At 39.4% G+C, this 5,757-nt stretch overlaps 1 long non-coding RNA gene across 1 annotated transcript; it reads left to right on the forward strand.

Moving 5' to 3' along the window:
- Positions 1-2,567: 2,567 nt before the first annotated feature.
- On the forward strand, positions 2,568-5,530 carry LOC108639004. Its single transcript, XR_001920193.2, has 4 exons — positions 2,568-2,661; positions 2,788-2,855; positions 4,120-4,264; positions 5,119-5,530. It is a non-coding gene; the product is annotated as an uncharacterized LOC108639004 (long non-coding RNA).
- The last annotated feature ends 227 nt before the right edge of the window (positions 5,531-5,757 follow it).

The raw sequence follows: 5,757 nt of genomic DNA on the forward strand, positions 1-5,757 counted from the left end.
GCACAGTGTCCCTGTGGAGGGACAAGTCCTGCTGGGAGTGACATGGGGACTGTGTGTTGTCCTTGTCACAGCTCTGGGGATGAGCAGAGGAGTGAGGGGCCCTGAATGCTGTGTGAGCTATGAAAGTCCCAGGAGCAAAGTTGCTTATAGGTGCCCATCTTGTAGGGCTGGGTGCCATGGACACCCTGTAGTGACCCAGGGGGGCCTGTTGGCACAAAGTCCATCTCTTTTGGCTCCAACAGAGTACTCTGGCTTCACAACCCGACCAGGCTGCAATGTTGTGTTGGTTGACCAGGAGGAACACCTTCTGCCCACCTGTGGCTCAAAGGCTTCATTGACCTCTGGCCTCAGATCAGAAACGTAAAATGAGTAGAGTACTGTGGGGAATGAGAAGTTAAACCAAAAGAAAACTCTGTCTGCATTTTTCTTGAGTTTTACCATTGAACCCACCCCCAGACCCTTTCCCTGCAATGCTCCTCTCCTCTGCCCCTGCTCGCTGTTTGTTCCTTAGCACAATCTTGAGCAACAATTGACAAGCAAATGGTTGTTTTTTTAAGGTTTAAGCAAATGCAGGGAAATACCCTCTTCACACAATTAAATGCATTCATGCTAACACAGCCTTATGATTCACACACTCACTGAAAAGCTGATAGCGACACGGTGTTTTACAAGATAACAATGCTTCATACGAGCTTGGCATACATGTGCTAACTATTAGTAGGGAGAAGAGATATCAGTTATATAAATTACTCAGTGTTGGTTATTCCTCACTGCAGTTGCCATGAGAAGTTTCTTGAGCCGAGTGTGAGTGGACTAAGTCTTTCCCATTAGGTAAGTTAGCATGCAAGTGGTATTGTTTGACATAATTTAACTTGCCTGATTTTAATATCTGCATCAGAAGATTATAATCCACTATTTGCAAAACTTCCATAGTGCTGATGTCTCTGGCTGATATTTTTATTTTAATGAAATCCCTGAAACTCAACATTTATAGGCACAATAAGGCAGTAAAAATATAAAATAGAAATAAAATAATTTGCTTGGGTTGGAAAATTCTGAACATTGCAGAAAGGCTTAACAAAATAAAACAAAAATGTCTCTGTCTTCAAGCATCTAGAAGAATTGTAAGAATGTCCCTTTATTGTCTTTTTTTTGTACCCCCTATAAAAATTGTTTCCCTCTCAGCCCCTAACGAGATGTTTTTAGCAGCTTGGCTATCCCAAATTACCGTGTGAGATGGGCATGAGGAGTAATGTGGTTTTAGCTTGGGGAGTTGTGCTGGGGCTGGAGTCTGCGTGCGCACTGGGGAGGGAGGCAGGGTCGGAGCGCTGCCTTTGCTGTCGGGGACTCTCTGCTGGCTTTTGCTCTGTTTATTGATATGATTTCTAGATTGAAATGGCTTCGGAAATGGGGATAGAAAAAGTTCTGTCTCTCACCTACAGTGAAGAATTTGTATTATTTTATTTTCACAAAATTAAATTGCACAGAAAGGAATGAGAAAAATTATATTTTATTAAAGAGAGAGAAAAACCCCCGATTACTTAAATAAACATAAAAGTAACCAAAAAACCCAGAAGAACAGGCATATCTACACATCCAGTTGAAAAATACTTTCAAAATTCATGCAGATATTTTGAAGTTAATACCTTTCTGATTCCTAGTTTGGCTGTACTAGATTCATGGAAGTATAATGCCTTTGTTTTCTGTAGCCTGAGCTTCAGAAAAGGATTGCAGTTACATGGAGAAATCCCATATCCTGCTTATCTTTCTTCCATAGATGTGATGGTGTTCTAAAAATAAATATGTTAAAATTCAACATATCCATAATCCTGGAAAAATTATTTGTAACTAATGGATAATGATGACCTGGGTAATTAATGGAATAAACAGAGAACTAAGATAAAGCTGTGGTAAATTTTGGTAATGAGCCACATTCAAAGAAACCAGATGCCTATATGCATCATGTAATACAAGTGAGTGTTTTTTTTATAGTTGTTGGTGTTAATTTTAGAAACTGTTAAACACCCTGAATCGGATGACTGAAGAAATGCTTGTTCCAAATGCTGAGCTGTCGTCCCTGGCTCTCATCTCCACATCCAGTGAACAGAACCTAGGAAGAAACTGTTATAAAATCCAACCAAAGATATTTCACCTTTTCCTGCAGCCCTCCACTCACCATCTCAGTGCAGCAGGAATCTTGAACAGCTGTAGAAAAGCCTGTTTTTCAAGCTATCACGAACCCAGTTTTCTCAAACAAAAATAGTTTGGGTTTTTCTTCTAAAAACAAAAAAAAAAAAGGAAAAAAGGAAACACTACAGTTTCAAAGATTTGAAATGAATGTACAGAAAAAATATAGCTTTTGTTCATATTTTTAAATACAGTCTAAATAACGTCTGAAGAAATAGTTACTACAGCTTTAAATATCGGTTGCCAAGTGGTAATTATATTGTTTAATTTTAAGTCATACGATAGAGTTATACCACCTGACACTGCAAACATTACGCACAAACACTTTTTATCATGAGAGAATGTTATTTTAAAATGTAAAAAGCATCTTTAAAAGCAAATTAAAAAATCTATTTTTATTATGGATGTGAACTTTTCTTATCTCCTTTTCTGAAACTTATGGGGAGCTCTGGATTGCACTGCCAACTCATCGTGGTGAATAACCCCTAAATTTAGCTTTATAGAGTAAAATATGTTTATATAAACATATTACTCTATTGATACAAAGCTGAAAGTTTTTTATGGGTATTAGAGTTAAATCAACTATCAGTTTTCTTCTAGGGAACTTCTGGTAGGAGAGGAGCTTCTCAAGGAGTAATCTTCTGTAAATCTGCAAAAACAGCAAATAGGTAAGGCAGCAAAATTGCTTAAGAATGGTAAACATTACCTTAAAATAAAATGGAAATCCCCAATAATCTAAAAGGCTGGCATGTTAATAACGCTTGAAATAGTTTATGATCTGAAATGTAGCTATGCATTATTCTGCCCTTCCCTCCTGGTTATGGAGCTGTTGTTTACAGAGTGCCAGGGGCATTTCTGTCTCATTATCAAATACATAAATAGAAGAATATGCATTTAGCGGGGGATCTATTTTATTGTCAGTCTTCCCTTCCCCCCCTCCACCTTACACACTCATGATATTTCTTGATGTTTTCTCCTCCCTTCTGCAGCCTGTATATTTCTACAAAACTGTGTAAAAAAAGCATAAAACAAACAACATCTTCAACTAAAAGGGTACAATTTCTAAAGCAGGAGCTTTTTATTTAAAGCTTCGGAGAAACATTCATACTTAAGACCTTTCTCTTTTTTCCCCCTCTACGTGAAGCATTTTTTTATGTAAGCTTATAATTTCCTTTAAAAGCTATGTTTAATACTTGCCCTTTTTATTTTTAAATGTTCGGAGGGGGGGAGGAGGTATCTTTAATGCTAAGCTGTGCTGTGTATTTTTTTAGGAACTAGCATCCAGCTCCTGGGTGACTCAGTGCAGAGGCTCCTGAGGCAAGTCAGGGAAGCCAGGAGCATTCACTCCAGCATTTGCCCCAGTGACAGGAGTGGTTCCATTCCCTTTTCTCAGGCCATGGGTGCTGTAAAGGAAACTGAAATGTCTCTGATGGAGCCTTACTTGAGCAGGGAGTGCAGAAGCCAGCTTGTAATGCTGGGTTGGATTCAGAGACACCCCCAAGACAGTGGGCTCAGTGCTCAAGGGACGCTGACTCTGACCCCAGTGACTCTGTTCCTGGAATACTCAGCCTGGTAAATACCTCAGGCCCAGGAAAAAAATATGTTGAAGAAGAGTATTTCTCTGAGGAAAGACTAATGGGATCAGACCCTAAATTATTATCCTCATGATATCTCATAGATCAAACTATGGAAAATGTGGAAAGATAATTATTATATATATATATATGGTTTTAAGGTTAGAAAGTTAATGTCTCTCAGGTATTTTTTTTAAAGCAGTTTTTATGAATATTGAATGCTGTAAATGAAGCACAAAGCAAAAGCTGGATTTCATTTGTTCTGTTTTTGGTAAAGGATAGGGATTTTTTTGAATACTGGAGTTATTTCAGTTTTAGGAATTTAAAAACTAATGAAAAATCGTTTTCTTTCTGGTAGGTCGTGTATTCAATTGCCTCTCAGTGGGAAGTAAACGGAGTCAAGAGCGTTTTTCTTCGTTACTGTGAATGTCTACTGTACTTTATTTGTGAAAGTAAAGATAAGGAAGCTGTAACATAGTATTTGGAGGAAAACGTAGAATAAGGTTTGAAAATAACTACATACCTGAAAGCAATATATCAATATGAATTTAGCCTACAGGAAATCTTTACTCCTCTTTTTAGAATCTTTTTTTACGATAGGTGTTCAGAAAAAATACTGTATGAGAAGTGACTGTGACAATACGCTGTAATTCTTAGGTTTTTTACTTGTCTCGACGAAAGGTTCCACATTTATTTAGGTTTCGTATGTGTGCGTAAACCAGACCACATCTCTATTTGTATATCTCACTCTTGCTTTCTTAAATGATTTGCCTGCTTTCCCCTTAATTTTAGCTTGATCTATGCATTAAGAAAAAACAAACCAAACCAAACCAAACAAACAAACAAACAAACCCCCAAAAACCCCACAGAGGTATTTTCTTTATATGGTTAAACTTGTTAGCCTGGACCTCGGGAATGATAAACAAATGATAAGTGCGGTACTTTATCTAGGCAGACACATTCGGCTCTCGTTGTGCTGCACTGCCACCTTCCGTCCCCCCGGCCCGGGGCCGCCGCCGCCCGGCCCCGCCACTCCCGCAGCTCCGGGGAGAGATGGATTCATAGGTCTCCAAGAGCTTTCATTTCTATAATTCTGCTTCTATATTGACAGGCCCTTTACAAATAATTTGTTAGCAGAATCTCTGCATTAGCTGTATCATGGAGTTTTTTTTATTATTATTAGTATTTATTATTATTATTATTATTATTATTATTATTTTATTATTATTATTTTAAAGTAATTCTTGTTTTCAGGGTTTTAAAAATATTTGGCTCGAAGCTATTTATTCCCCTTAGACGGCCATATGGAAAGTTTGATTGCTGCTATTTATATTCTAAAAGAATTAATGTGTTTCAGACTGCTCCCTTTCACAGCAGCCCAATCCCAAGCTGAAGGAGAAGCATCTGGCACAATAGAAATTGTCACACCACAAGGCTGCAACTTCGACTGGTGAGACAAGGCTTCCCTTGGATGTGCAGATCACAGAGAAGAGACTGTTTAAAAGGACACTGCAGCTACAAGGCAGTGGCACAGCCATGCTGTTGCAGGCGATGAGGAGCCTCGATCTGCGGGAACCAAAGGCAAAGAGAAACACACTCCCCTGGTGCTAAACTCATTGTGTATCTGGCCAGAGCAACCTTTGCTTATTATATTTTGAGAGGAAATCCCTTAAACACACTGCCCGCTCAAGTCCAAGGCCGGTTACACTAATGGGGGTTCCCTAACTCATGTCTCATAATGGGGAGGTGGTCAGAAAGGAGGGGTGCTGGATCAGAAGGGGGTTGCTCTTGGGCTGCTGTCACAGCTCCCGGCTGATCCCTCCAACAGCTTTGGTCCAGGTGCTCTCCAAAAGCACAGTCCTCTTCACCACAGCCTTTGCTCTTTACTTATTGACTCCTCTTGCCAGTGGCTCTTTGATTTCAGGAGGTCGAGCGGAAGGAGAGGCAGAGGAAGGCTGGAGAGAAATGGGAACTCTTCAGCACAGGAGGTGGACCG

The sequence above is a fragment of the Manacus vitellinus genome, unplaced genomic scaffold, assembly GCF_001715985.3.
Source record: "Manacus vitellinus isolate BGI_N305 unplaced genomic scaffold, ASM171598v3 scaffold_15_pilon, whole genome shotgun sequence".
Classification (NCBI taxonomy): Eukaryota; Metazoa; Chordata; class Aves; order Passeriformes; family Pipridae; genus Manacus; species Manacus vitellinus.